This window comes from Pleurodeles waltl, chromosome 1_2, assembly GCF_031143425.1.
Source record: "Pleurodeles waltl isolate 20211129_DDA chromosome 1_2, aPleWal1.hap1.20221129, whole genome shotgun sequence".
Classification (NCBI taxonomy): Eukaryota; Metazoa; Chordata; class Amphibia; order Caudata; family Salamandridae; genus Pleurodeles; species Pleurodeles waltl.
Window position 1 is genome coordinate 1,086,575,291 of NC_090437.1, and position 15,501 is coordinate 1,086,590,791.

At 45.4% G+C, this 15,501-nt stretch overlaps 1 long non-coding RNA gene across 5 annotated transcripts in view; it reads left to right on the plus strand.

The window, feature by feature from the left end:
• The window catches only part of LOC138248115 (uncharacterized), a 96,928-nt gene that overhangs the window by 21,107 nt on the left and 60,320 nt on the right, over positions 1–15,501 (plus strand). For 3 of the 5 annotated variants that reach the window (XR_011194595.1, XR_011194593.1, XR_011194594.1), the window contains exons 2-4: positions 6,533–6,631; positions 7,091–7,186; positions 9,670–10,040. This is a non-coding gene — a long non-coding RNA (uncharacterized lncRNA). Of the gene's footprint in view, positions 1–6,532; positions 6,632–7,090; positions 7,187–9,669; positions 10,157–15,501 lie in introns of those variants that run through there. The other 2 variants (XR_011194592.1, XR_011194591.1) reach the window with 1 other exon arrangement.

Here is a 15,501-nt window from a genome sequence, read left to right on the forward strand (position 1 = left end):
ACTGGAGGAGGACCACCCACCCAGATACCGTCCCCCCCCCCATGGAAGACATGGTGGAGTCAAAAATGCTGCCTGAAGCAGTTAGTGGTGTCACTGACAATGAAATCACAGGCAGACTCGGCACCAGCAAAGGTAAGGGCAGTAATGATTTGAATCACCATATTTACATGTACAAATGCCCCTTAGATAATTGCAATGTCACTATGTACAGTGATAATTAGTCCATTCCACATATTCCATTCAACACAACAATGCCTTAAGGGAGTGCTAGTCCATAGACCAAACGTGCATCTACTACATAAATATAGTGTGATAGTGTGAAACCAAACAGAGAAACAACACAACAGACAATTAGAGACACTATGCCAGGGGAAATATTTATTAAGAAAGCAATTGTGAGATTACAAATCCAAGGTGAACATCATGAATGACATGCTGCGCATTTTTGTTGCAGATGTTCCGGGCCCTAACACAGCAGAAAGTGGAAATAGGTGGAATGGCGAAAGTCAGCCACAGTCCGATTCAAATACCAGTGAGTCCATCGTACAAGCAACAACTAGACACAGGGCAAGAGTGCTACCCATCCCTGCGTTTACCCTGGACTTCGATGAATTACTGGTAGAAGTACCCACACCACCTCCAAAGTTTAAAAGCACTGACAGACAGCAGTCCCTGTACCACTGTCAGTCTACTCCCCTCAGGAGGCATTGAGAAGAAGGCAGACAGTGCACAGAGGAAGGTGAGGGCCCATCACTTTTTGTTTGCCTTGAGGCATCCATGTTGAAAGTGCAGCACCTGTAATGTAAACACATGAGATCAATGCACAGGCAGTTGGTGTCACTCAATCACAACATGGGATCAATGCACAGGCAGTTTGTGTCTCTCAAAAACAACATGTGCAAGCTACATGAGGGACAGCAAGCTACAGCAGAACACGTAAGGGAGATGACAAATGCCATTAGCAAACTCTGCACTGTAATGCAGCAGGAGCATGTCACCCACCGTAGGCGCCATCACCAATTGATGGGCAGGTTGAATGGGTTCAGCAGATCTGTCAATCGGCTCACTGCCACAACTGCTTATGTGCCTTGATGTGCTGTGGGCATGCAAGTGGAGATGGCACATTGCAGTCAGGACGTTGCACGAGGATTAGAGCAAGTCACCAATGTATTGGAGACATTGCAGACTGCCTGGAGTGCTACAAACACCAAACTGGGCAGTGGGGATAGTGAGGAGCTCTCTGGCCTCAGGAGTGTCACAGCCCCTGTGATGGATCGTAGGTGTTGCAGTTCCAGACATAGTACTGCCTCTGAACCCGCATTAAGAGGAGTGATTAAGTGGAGTGCGTGGACGTAAAAAGTAACATGGAGAAGTACAGGGGACTTGCATATCAATCAATCAATCAAAGAAATGTATAGAGCGCGCTACTCACCCGTGAGGGTCTCAAGATGCTGGTGGGGGGGGAATCACTGTTCGAATAACCATGTCTTGAGGCCCTTCCTGAATAGCAGGAGGTCCTGGGTCTTGCGGAGGTTGGTAGGGAGGGAGTTCCAGGCCTTGGGGGCGAGATAGGAGAAGGATCTGCCTCCTGTGGTGGTGTGTTTGATGCGGGGGACTGTGGCTAGTGAGAGGTTGGCAGAACAGAGGTGGCGTGTGGGAGTGTGGAAGTTCACTCTTTCGTTGAGGTAGGTTGGGCCGGTGTTGTGGAGGGATTTGTGTGCATGGATGAGCATCTTGAAGGTGATCCTTTTGTCTATGGGGAGCCAGTGAAGCGCTTTGAGGTGTGGTGAGATGTGTTCATGGCGGGGGAGGTCCAGGATGAGGCATGCTGTTGTGTTCTGGATTCGCTGTAGTTTGCGCTTGAGTTTCAGTGTGGTGCCGGCGTAGAGGGCGTTCCCATAGTCTAGCCTGCTGCTGATGAGTGCATGGGTGACGGTCTTTCTGGTCTCTGTGGGAATCCATTTGAAGGTTTTTTTCAGTGTGCGGAGTGTGTTGAAACAGGAAGAGGTGATGGCGTTGATTTGGTGTGCCATGGAGAGGGTGGGGTCTAGGGTGATGCCAAGGTTGCGTGCGTGGTCTGCGGGGGTGGGTGCGGGGCCTAGAGTGATGGGTCACCAGGAGGCGTCCCTTATGTTTTTGTGGGGGCCAAAAATGATTATCTCGGTTTTGTTGGAGTTGAGCTTGAGGTGGTTAGTTGTCATCCAAGCGGCCGTGTCAAGGAGTGCAGCGTGGAGGTTGGTTTTGGCGATGATGGGGTTGTTGGTGAGGGAGAAGAGTTGTGTGTTATCTGCGTAGGAGAGGATGATGATTCCATGGGGTTGGAGGATGGTGGCTAGTGGGATCATGTAAATGTTGAAGAGTGTGGGGCTGAGGTAGGATCCTTGTGGGATTTTGGTGGCAGTGGATTGGAAGGGTTGGAGGCGGACTTTTTGGGTTCTATCGGTGAGGAAGGAGGTGAGCCAGTCTAGGGCTTTGTGTCTAATCCCAGAGTTGTGGAGGCGTGTGCGGAGTGTGTGGTGGCAGACAGTGTCAAAGGCGGCGGAGAGGTCCAGGAGTATGAGTGCGACGGTCTTGCCCTTATCGACTCTGGTTCTGATGTCATCAGTGCATGCAATGAGGGCAGTTTCTGTGCTGTGGTTCTTGCGGAAGCCAGATTGGGAGGGGTCGAGTGTGTGGTTTTCCTCGAGGAAGTGGGATAGCCGGGAGTTCACTAGTTTCTCCATGACCTTGGCGGGGAAAGGGAGGAGAGAGATGGGGCGGTGGTTGGAGAGGTTGTCTGGGTCAGCTTTGGCCTTTTTTAGAAGAGCGGTGACTTCCGCGTGCTTCCAGGTTCTTCGTCGGTGGTGGGGGCCCAGGTGGTGAGTAGGCTGGGGGGTGTGTGGTGGGTCTGTGTTAGGCGGGTGGGGGGTGGTGGGTGTGTGTGGTATGAAGCTGTTGTGTATGTCCTGGATTTTGCGGTGGAAGTGGTTTGAGAGGGAGTTACGGAGGGTTTGTGTGTGCGTGCGGTCTAGGTTGCTGGCTTTGGGTTTGGAGAGCTCTTTGATGATGGTAAAGAGTTCTTTGCTGTTTTGGGAGTTGTTGTCAATGCGTTCCTTGTAGTGTGCTTATATGGTGGTGCGTATGAGTTGGTGGTGGTTGCGTGTGGAGGTTTTGAGGGCGGAGAAGTTTGTGGTGGAGGGTTCTTGTCGCCAGGTTTTCTCCGCCTTGCGGCATTTGCGTTTGGACTCTTGGAGTTCAGCGGTGAACCATGGGGTGTTCTTGATGTTGCGGGTGGTAATGTTTTTTCTGAGGGGGCGAGAGAATCATGTAGCAGTGCATTGATACCACGATGTCAATAGTGTCACACTGTGAATGGGACCTGATTGTGTATTCTGTATACCTATGTCCTATTCACACATATATTACCTGAAGTCAAGGCAATAAATGTGATACCTTCAGCAATAAACGAAAGTAGACGTGGCGTTAGCATTACTTACATCAGAAATAGTTCTGCGTAATCTCAGCTCATCTTTGTCTGCCCTCTGCTGCACTGGTTCTGTCTGCTGGGTGAAGGGGTGGCAAGGGGTCGTCATCCTCATCGGAGTCTGGCTCTGTGGGTTCCACTGGTATGCCTCTTGTCGTTGCGATGTTGTGCAACATTTTACATGTGGCCACGATTTTGCAGGTGGTTTCCGGACTGTATTGCAGTGTGCCCCCACTCTTGTGCATGCATTGGAAATGACTCTTCAGCAGGCAGAAGGCCCTCTCAATCATGCTATGTGTCCTCCTGGGTGCTGCATTGTATCTCCTCTCATTTGGCGTGGCAGGATTGAGATACGGTGTTAAGATGAAGGACCACACAGTATATGCACTGTCTCCTATAATGGCCGGAGAGTAAAATGAATTATTGTTATCTGTGGCATCACATAGATGTTATGCAACATTGTTCACTGTTACATTACCAAGTAGGTAACCTTCGCCAAACTCCCCAGCAAGAAGTCTTGTGTGTATTCCACTGTGCCTGAAGATGTAGGAATCATGTGTGCTAACTTGATATCTGTCCACAAGATACATTATGATGTTGGAGGCATTGCATATGACCTGGATATTCATGGAATGTGTACTCTTCATAATATGCATACTCTGTGGCAGATGGTGGACAGATTGCTACATGTGTCCCATCAATGCAGCCAATGACATGTGGAATTTGGGCCTCCTGGTAGAAATCAAATGTGGTTATTTGCAAATCCTGTGGGGTGCTGGGGAATTTTATGTGAAGATGGATTTTGGTTAGCATGGCATTTAGGAATGTATTAAAGAAGCGTGAAAGTGCACTTTGAGATACACCTCCAGCTGCTGCTATGAACCTTTGATAGCTTCCTGATGCTAAGAGGTTCAGGGAGCATAATACCTGCACATGAGTGAGTATGGCATTGGTTCTGTATGTGTGTGTCGGTGCAGTAGAGGTTGTAAATCAAATATCAAGTTAAGTATTATGGCAGAGTTCAACCTGTACTTGTCAAAAATGTCCTCCTCTATCTGTTCAAATAGGGTAATGCGCACTGTAAAAAATGTGCTCCTGTCTCATCCTCCCTCTCCTCAAACCTGCCAGGATCCTCATACCCCTTGCCATAACGTAGAGCGCAGCCATTGTTGAAAAGAGCTGATGCATTCTGGGCCTCTTTATATTTGTTGCACCTGTTTACCACCTGATTTCAATTTGTGGTAAATTGCACATGCAAAAATCAATTTTGCAACTAATCGCAATTTGCGAATGCTTGATATATTGAATTGTGATTCAGTATTTGCGAATCACAGTCTGCGATTCACAAAATCTAGTCGCAGTTTTAAGGAATCACTATTTTTGCGATTCCCTAATATTGCACTGCGAATGCCTTTCATACATCCTGAAAGGTGATTTTGCATTCCCAAACGGTGGACTTTACCGATTCGCACAGTTTGCGAATGCAAAATCCTTTGATACATTTAGCCCTTTGTGAATGTTCATCATATGAACCAATATTACTATACATGAAGGAACAAGCTGGGACTGGAAAAAGCTTCCTAATTAAAGTTCTCACCAGTTATCTACAGAAGTCTACAGATTCAAATTTGTCATGTGTAGTAACAGCACCAACATGATTAGCTGCACATAACATTAAAGGAATTACTCTACATCGACTACTAAAGCTACCTGTTGAACACGACAATAAACAAGAATATAGGAAATCAGGTGCTGCTTGCATAAAGTATCAATAGTAGGCCTTGGGGGAGTGTGCGGAGTCGTGCTACGCAGAACTCCTTGAAGTGGGAAAAAGTTCAACCATGCTACGAGGAGTTCTACTAGCAGGCGGAGCTCTCAGTTGCGTGCATTCGTGTTGCATTTGCCATCTTGGTTTTCACTCTGTTTATGGATATGGGCCTGTTTTTTTCATCCCATTTCCAAGCTTTGCAATCCTCCACCATTATAATTAATATACACCTATTTTTTATTTATTGTATTAGTGTGTCTTTTTGCGTCCAATGATTTTTACGTTTTTTATTTGTTTGGAGTGTTTTTTGTGACTTTTTGTATTTTTGTTTATTTTTCCCTTATTTCTTCCTTCCTTCTTCTCCCGTATCTTTTCTTCTCTTCTTCACCCAACCCAACCAGCACCATGGCAGAGTAGGGGAGCAGTTGCCGCATTGTGGGTGGCGGCGCTGTGAAGGGATACAGCCTTGGCCAATCTTTAGTGAGGAGGAGATGGCAGCACTGTTTTTTTTTATGTGCAGCACCACCTCCCCACCATGCTGCCAGCAGGCGACAGGCCTTGGAGCGGTTACCCGATGCAGGAGCATCGGCTGCATATGGCTAGGGTGCACCGCTGTGTTAGGGCCTGCACCTAGGTCGAGTGCAGCACCCAGCAGCTGACGCACCACTGGGTAGATATAATCGACTGCGAGCAGGACCTGCTCGACCTGCCAGTCTTTGAAATTCAGGGGCTTAGTGAGTATTATATTTTTAATGTGTTTGTGTTCTGCAATGCTTTTTTTTAATAGCATGCTGCTTCCATTCAGAGGTAAGTTACGTTTAGTTTAGGTTAAGAATATTATTTATTATGTGATCCAGTTAGACCTAGACAGTTGTTCATCGCTATATGATCCGACTCATAGGCACTCGCTTTGGCTGATTAGTTAAGAAGCTATTGCAACGCAGACTCATCAGTCTGCCTGTCTCCAGAGTAAATTAGTGATATCAGTGAGTTAGCATTCTCTGTGACTTTATGTAGCTCGTACAGTCCCAAGCAATTTCACAGTGATGCGAGTATGCATTCATTGCAAAAAGGAGAGACTGAGTTGGTCCATCAAGGGGGTTGGGAAATGGGCACAGAATGAAAGGTCATTCATTGCAATACATTAGTTCCAAATGTAGTTTGGGTAGTTGATCATTCTGGAATCATAGGTGATCTGAATTCAGTACAATGTTATTACATTTGCCAGTTATATAATAATTTTGGGTAGATTAACGGTACCACTAAAGTATGTTTTTTATCTTCTTTATTACTTACGTCAGCACCCAACGGCAAGAAGAGGGGTTCTACACCGGTGGGTCTGTCAGGAGCTGGGAAGGCACCAACCACAAACGCCGATGCTGATAGCTCTGCTCATCCCAGTAAGTTCCTAATATTTATTGTTATTATTATTTCCCTGACTTTTACCTCTTCCCACGTTTATACTACTTTTAAATTTGCATGGTTTACTTATTTATACTGTCTCCCTTTTCTCCCACGCCATCCAAATTTAGTTTAATTCCTGTTATCCCTGCACTATCTTTTCTGCCTTTCATTGACCATTTTGTATTCCACCCCTTCATTGCTCTTCAATGATTCAGAGTCATCATGAATCATAGGCTATAGCTCTGCCCCTCTATTACGCAAAGCATTTGGTTGGCTTGACTACCTGGTTTTTCTAACATACCAACCAAATGTGCAGAATTATATTTTTATAGAAGATACTGCAGCGCTAATCGAACTGTAATGATGTATTGTGGCTGCATTTTTTTTTTTTTTTTTTTTTTTAAGAAGGAAGAGGTGTACCTGGCATCTAAAAATTGTATACTGTTTTTTTCTAGCCCTACCAACCAGTGTGACCCATGAAGCAAGCTCAAGTTTCACCACTTCAGGTGCAGATGGAGCAGGGGAGACACAATGGCAGAGACAAGCGATTTGTAAGTCACATTGCTTGCTTATTGACAATAACTATTACTCACTAGCTACAAGGGCATTGTAGTGATCAGATTTGTGAACCCCCCCCATTACAGGTACAGCAGTGGTTTTGTTACTGATGGCCTCTTCTATCTGCAATTTAGCAAAAGCACACATAGGGCCTGATTCTAACTTTGGAGGACGGTGTTAAACCGTCCCAAAAGTGGCGGATATACCACCTACCGTATTACGAGTTCCATAGGATATAATGGACTCGTAATACGGTAGGTGGTATATCCGCCACTTTTGGGACGGTTTAACACCGTCCTCCAAAGTTAGAATCAGGCCCATAATGTACGCTAACACCTATGGCTTGATGGAAATGTGAAAGAACAGAAGGTTAAAAGAAAGGAAGTATGAAAAGAGTGTAAGGAAAGGATGTGTGTGTGGATGAAAAAGGATGCATTGGTGAGTATTGAGTAAATGGATGGATGGGTGAAAGGATGATTGAAAGAAAGGGTGGATAGTGAGTACTGAATGGATGGATAAAGGATTGTGAATTTGGGTGAAGGCTGGATGAGTGAAAGTAAAGCTTAGATCATGGTTCCTATGGGTGAATATAGTAGGAAGAATGAAAGGATGATTGAACAATTACTTGGATGAATAAAGATGGGAGCTCTTCTGTAGATGGGCATGCTTATTTTTCACCTACTTAGCTTTCTTTTTATGTTTTTATTATTTATGTTTATCAAAGCTATTGCCAAAAGTGGGGGATATTTTAATAATTTGTGTTCTAATCCCTTGACTCACTATGGGGGTCATTCCGAGTCTGGCGGGCGGCGGAGGCCGCCCACCAGACTTCCCCCCTCCAAAATACCGCTCCGCGGTCGAAAGACCGCTGAGGGTATTTTGGCTTTTGCACTGGGCTGGCGGGTCGACCGCCAAAAGGCCGCCCGCCAGCCCAGTGCAAAAGACCCTTCCCACGAGGACGCCGGCTCAGAATTGTGCCGGCGAAGTGGGAAGGTGCGACGGGTGCAGTGGCACCCGTCGCGTATTTCAGTGTCTGCAATGCAGACACTGAAATACAAAGTGGGGCCCTCTTACGGGGGCCCCTGCAGTGCCCATGCCATTGGCATGGGCACTGCAGGGGCCCCCAGGGGCCCCACGACAACCCATACCGCCATCCTGTTCCTGACGGGAGAACCGCCAGGAACAGGATGGCGCTATGGGCTGTCAGAATCCCCCATGGCGGCGCAGCTTGGGGATTCCCAGGGCAGCGGAAAACCGGCGGGACACCGCCGGTTTTCCGCATCTGACCGCGGCCAAACCGCCGCGGTCAGAATGCCCTGCGGGGCACCGCCAGCCTGTTGGCGGTGCTCCCGCCGACCCTGGCCCCGGCGGTCAAGGACCGCCGGGGTCAGAATCACCCCCTATATTTGTTAAATGAGTCAGATATGTATTCCATCATCATTCATCAACCCCCTCCCAGCCCATGCCATTTTGCCATACTTGACCAATTTATTTTACACCTGTTCAGATTTTACCCTTTAGACTTTTGCTATACAGTGACTGAATGAGCCAAAGCTTAGGCACATGATGAATCAATGATCAGTGATGCCCATCTAGTCTTCAATAGCAAAAGCTCTTCCTACCTACCTAATCCCTCTGCCTTACTCTGCAGTAGAGTAAGTCATGTTTCTTTCCTTTCCTTAATGCCCAGTGAATCAATTTGTTGGAAAGAATTTGTGATAGTGGGTGAGACCTGTAAGTAAAGTGAGTCTAGTCAATGACCGATTTGAATTCAAGTTTGGGGTAAGGGATACTCTGTGATAAACATGCCAAATACAATCTATATAGCTCATTCCTTTCCCTGTAGTGCAGTGCATCATTTTCCCATCATCTACTTATGGCAGACAGGATAAATATATACGCATTTTATAGATGACATGTGTGACGTATCTCATTTATTCATCTGCCTCTTTGGAGTCAGGGTAGAATCTAACTGAAAGGCATTTGGGGAAGAGCAGGGCCGTTGGAATTAAAGACAGATAATTGTCTGCTATGGTTGCCCGAGCTGCAGACAGTAACAAAGTACTCAAAGTGCTGGCTACCATGCCTCCAAATATTTGGCACAACAACTTGTACTCCATAGTGCATAATGCCTTACTCATCATAAATGAGAGGTAATTCATTTGTATTTTTCCACTAAAAGTGTCTGCTTAGTTACTAGAAAAGCCTTTAAAAGAAAGAAAAATGAAATCACAGTTTTTTTCATCGGGCTTTATTCTGCCTTAATTCTTTTCCACCAGACAGTAAGTGCTTTTTATTTGAGGCATATATAGGTAAATAAATACAATTGGCCCTGTGACTCTCCTAATCATAATCACATCAAATTCCAATGTCCCTCGGGGAACAACAATGTAGCGCTACTGTGCCACCCACTACCTATCATTTGAAGAAGTGTTTGTCCAGAGCATTGTATACAATTTGTCTTTCTTATTTTTAGTTTTCTCAATATAGCTCTTCCTGCTTGATGACCACCACCAACAAGGCATGAGATATTGGCTTGTCTGCAGCATCTGAGGATGGCGAACATCCGGGCTGAATATTGGCAGCTTGTGATCCTGGAGAATGAAGAGGCCAAAACAGCTGCCTCAGACCCATGACCCAGCAGAGCAACACATCAGTCCCCAGCCTCCTGGCCAGTACATTGCATACAATGCAGCCAGCAATCAGGGTCCTTGACTGCACCTGCTGTTGCACCCTCCCATTCCAACAGGGCATTGCTGCACTTCATCCTGCAGTGAACAGACCGCATGGAGAGCTGGTTCGCCAGCTTTGAGAAGAGCCTGGACAAGCTCTGAACCCTTATTGACGGTACTGTCCTTTAAGCCCTTTTGTTTTTGTTTTTTGGTGGGAGGGACCTGTTGTGGGTAGAGAGGGTGGGGAGGGATTGAGGATGGACTTGGGACTTTTCCTTGGACTTTTTGGGGACAGGGTTATTTCTTTGGGGAGAGGGGTGGGACTGTTGTGGGTGGAGAGGGAGGGTTTTCTATTTTTAAATAATTAAAGGGGATAATTTTGTCATACTTCATTTGCGCCTCAAATCTTTATTTCGGTGTTTTAGACTTTTAGTTTGCACTGCTGTCTTTTAATGTAGCCTGTTTTTTACTCTGCTAAAAAAAAGAGAATGTCATTTACTTATACCCTAGCTGTATTGCCCGCTTCAACTATATATTGGCCACTATCGGATGATTCCCTTGTCTATTTTGCCTACTAAAACCTAGTGCACACAGACAACATCTTCTTAAGTAGGAGTTAATTACTAACTAAACAAGTTTACTTCAATCCATAGTTCTTCTATTAACTGATTAGATGAAGCAACGGGGTCTTTTTATGGCAGGGTTTTTCCTAAGATGGCATCTGAAGAAGGGTGGTAGGGGTAGAAGAAGTAGCTAGCGTGCTAACAGGGAAGACAGAAGGTGCCATTCCCACCTATGCAAGCTTCAACTTCAGGATTAATTAAAAGGTTATCCATTACTGCCAACTAGACTAAAAGAAAACAGTGAGTTTAGCAATATCAATTTCTTCTGAGCAATGGTGGGGAGCTATAAAACTAAATGAAATCATGGAATCAGGAGAAGTGGGCTCAGACTCGAGTGGTTTGACCAGGTTAAGCGTTTATGTAACACACACAAGGAATGATGTTGATAGGGCCGGTGTGAAATATTTCTCAGGTAATAGAAGGTCACCCAGTGAGTTGGTGTTACTTTCACCACATCCACCCCAGCAAGTGTGTGATTCATTTAGTGTGCTAAATTAGGTCGCACCTCAGTAAATCACACAACCTGGGGGAAGAGGGTTAAGGACTGAATGAATAGATGGGAAAGGGGATTTGGGAAAAGGTGTGACAAACACTACACAAGAGAAGCCACAACAATATTTGTTGGGCCTCTGAGCAGCACACCATCATCAGTGTGTTGTGGAAGGAAATGAAGGAAATTAAAGGATAAGTATGACACAGTTCATTTAAATGCATTTTATACAGTCCTCCTGTCCCAGAGAGACCCCAGATAGAATATCCCAAGTGTTATGTCTTCTAGTTTTTAAATATGGAAGATTGAATCTAACCCACACAATTCTAAAAATTAGGATTGGTAAAAGGAAAATTATTCTGTATTGCCAAATTGGGTGAGGCATCTCCATTCTTCTTAGAATGTCCATCACTCGGGTGCCTGTCTGAACCCGAACCTGTCCAGCAGGTAAGCTGGTGTCTAGAGCTTTCCCCAAGGTTTGTTCATGCAGGAGAGAACTAGGAGAAGGTCTGCATACTGAAAAAAACCAGTAGCTATATTATAGAGTGAAGGAGAAGGACGAAAGGAAGCAAGGTAATCTTCATGAGGAGTTAGGAATGTACCAAGAAGACTCCGAGGCAGAGCAAGAACATGAAACGAGTTTCACGCTTGAGCCAGCAATGCAGCAAACACATGCACAGCAGCTTTTGCAATTCAATGCTCAGAGCTGAGTACTAGGCATCAGTGTCTTCACCATCATCATGAGTCTCTTTGAAGTCAATAACTTTTTCCTTCTAGCAGCTGATGTAGTCCCTCCCTGAGTCCTTCCATCCCCCTCCTCCAGATTCTCAGTAACTCCGTCCCAGTCCCAAACCGAGCAAGGTAGAGCTCTGAAGTGCACTGCTGTTGAAGAACAAATAGAAAAACAGAACTGGAGGATTTTGTGTAGATTTGTGTTTGGTAATTAAAGTGGATGGTAGTGTGGACCCTGCAAGTAAATTTCACTAAGTTTGAAAGGCCAATTACTTTCAGTAAAAAATTATCACCCATCAGCTGCCAAACATTGCAGATCATTGGAAACAAGTTTACAAATTTGTTGAACTGCCTCCCTCACTGTCAGTCACCACATACATCAGTCATCACTCACAAATTCACAATCACTCAATATATCACCACTCACTGGTGCAATAGTTACTTAGTAATTACCTCTTCCAATCCATGCATGGTGGTTGAACAAAAGAAATCTCCTCTTTGATGGTATCAACACATTGGAATTTGGCATTGGCACTGGCAGTCTTTTAATCAATGATCTTCTAGGGCAGCCCTGCTAGGTGATGTAAAACAAATAATATAGGCAATAGCATGTGAGGGAGGCAGGCATCGTTTCCAATTTCCTGAAGGGTATTTGAGGCCTTCTTCACTGGACACGGATCCCACTCCAGTGCAGGCTTATATGTGACTATAAAACGGTGGGGTAGCATAAATCCAACACAAACATAATGTTCCACTACGATTTCTTTTTTTTTTGCAAAGAAAGAATGAAAAAAGAAGTTCAATGAGAAATAATTAAAAAGTTCTATAGTGGCACTGGCATACTCAGTCCGGGAAGTTCATCCTCAAACTCTGGTGGTTCGTCCAGAAGTTAGTCAGCTAACATGCTTTATTCTGACCGATCATCCTCTTCCTCTTCCTGTGGTATATCGGGAATGGTGTAATGAGGTGGTATGAAATTCTGGTTCATTTTGATCATTGTCAATCTCTCCACGTTTTGGGGTGAGAGACAGGTTCTTCTCACTGTAACAACTGTACTAACTGCACTGAACACAATTTCAGCAGACACACTGGCTACAGGACAAACCAGAAACTTTATTCCCAGCCTGCTCGCATATCTTACCATATCAAAATACCAATGGATTTTGATCCATCCTCTGTATGGCCATTGGTGCTGCCACTTGCTCGCCTGCGTTTTCCTTCACCTCTGCACTGGACTTATGACCTGCCACTTGTAAACAAGCCAATGCGATTTTTCGGTCGCTGTTGTCACCGGTTTTCTTGTTGGTGGGGTTGGCGGATGTGAGACAAGACTGCCCTCCCTGGAAATTGAAGGCAGCATCCCAGAACTGTGTAGTGGGTCTCTAAGTTACAGCCATTCTTCTTCCAGTTCTCCTGCTTGCTCAACAATCCACCTCATGTACTGTGAAACATCCCCTTCAGAAACAGGAATGAAAGTGAAAGGAAGGAATTTGTTTGCATCGTGGATGATGTAGGATGGCACAGATGAAGTCTTTGGAGGAGATAATGTCATTTTTCAGACACCTTCTTTAGTTGCTGCTGCAGCATATACAATAATGAGATAGCTTGGCCCATTGTACTGTCCTCCTTGCTAACTCCCCATGTGAAAACCTCTAAAGGGAGCAGCATCTGTGTGAGGCATTTGTTTAGGCTCCATTTGTCGGCATCCATGGTCATAGCTTTCCCAATTGTATCAGCTCTTCTTTGAATGACACGATCATTAATCTTTTTGTACTGCTCACACAGACGTTGCAACATATAATAGGTTGAGTTCCAATATGTTGGCACTTCCTGTATCAGGGATTTAACTGGTACTCAGTTACCATGCTGAATAATCTGTAACTGTTTACGGGCTTTAAAACACTGGCTGAAATGAGTGCAGATGCTTCTGCAGGTGGTTAGCATGTGCTGACTATGTCTTCTTTTTCAGAAAGTCTTGCACAACTAGTTTGATGCAGTGCACGAACTACAGGACCTTGAAAGAGGCACCGTGAGCCATGGCCTTGACTATGTTACTACCATAGGCCATGGCCACAAATCCAATTCGAAGACCTCTGGATCATAGCCATTCAGACACCTTGCTATTAAATTTGTCCAAAATATTTGCAGCTCCGTGTGATTTCTCCATGGTGAACATGGCTACTGTTGCATGCCACCGAACACTCTTAAAAATGCCTTCAAGTCCAAGACCTGTGGATAGCTTTTGCTTTACCCCCACAAAATAGATCCAGTGTGCAATGTTGCACATGTAATCAGTTGCCTGACATCTGGTCAACATGTCTTTCATCAGAGAGTTAGTGTGGACAACACTTTGCTGCAAACCTTGCCCAACCAATTGCAGCACATCATGATGCAGCAGTAGAACAGCAACTCTCGGAAAATAGGTCCGACTTGGAACCTTCCATTTCAGGCAGAGGGATGCCCCAAACTCTAAGAATTCCACTCCCTTTACAAAAGAAAAAGGGAGGCGGTCCAGCGCTAGCATTTTTACTAGCTTCCATTGTACACACATGCCATTGGGTTGTTGTGGCCATAGGGTGGTTGTGACCTGTAATTGTAGCCTGGATTTTCTTCTTTTGTGGGGTCACTGACACAGGTGACTTTTGAGATATAGGTGGTGGTAGACTCAGTGTGTGTCATGGTGCAGTTACTGTATGCTGTGGTGTCTCCATCTGAGTCTTCCTGTGCTATTGTGAAGTTGCTAAGGGGGATGATTCTGGCTCATTACAGGGGACAGGGCTGCTTTGCCTGAGGATGTCACCCTCTTCTTCCTCACCTTCCTCACTGTTATTTGACCAGTTGTATCTGATGTTTCTTGGCTCTCTTCACCTTCACCACCACAACCACATTCTGCAACTTTTTTAAGGTACGACTCCCACCAGATTGAATGATATTCTTTCAAATGGGTCGTCTGGCCTCCAGTTCCATAATGTGAACCAGGCTTACCTTGCTAAACACTCGTGTGGCACATGGAGCATATAGCAATGCTCTCCTCTTGTTTGCTATTTGTAAAAAAGTCCCAAACTGGGAAGGAGTACTTTCTTTTTGGGCATCTGCCATTGCCTGAAGAAGAACTGGAGGTAGGTGGGTGTGTTGAATGCCTCTCTGCAGTGCATACTTCTACTGAGGTACTGGTTGGTGCAGATCTCTGCTGGGGCCTTACAAATAAGGGAGCTGCCTGTGCCACATCCCTCAGAGCAGGTTGAATATTGATGTCAGACTCCTCTGTGGCAACTTCCACAATGACTGGCTTGTCATCATCATCATCATCATCATCCATTCCATGATTCTAAGGCTTTCTGGAACTTTCTTTACCCTTGCCTCTCGTGGTGTCTCTTGGACTCTGCAGGGGTCCACTCCATGTCCCTATCATCATCATCATCAGAAATGGTGCTTGGAGAAGAAGAGTAGCATCTTTTCTTTTTCTTGCTAGAGATCTGTGAGCCATTGATTCTAAAAGAAGAGGTTCTGGCTCGGCAGGAAGCTAGACTTCCTGGTTTGTTCCAACTTCAGGAATATCTGGCTGTGGCTGCTGTCTACTTTGCTCTGTTTCTTGAAACAATTTGGTACTTCTTTGTGAAAGGGACAAATCCAATTCAGCATCACTACTCGTGAGCGTTGCCATGATTGCAGAGACTGCCTCACTGACAGACATGGTCTTGGGCTTGGGCTGGGGTGGTGCTGTTGATGTGGGAGTGCTGCTACTAGGTGCCTCCCCAGAGGCGGGTGTGGCAGGCACACGTCTCCTGAAA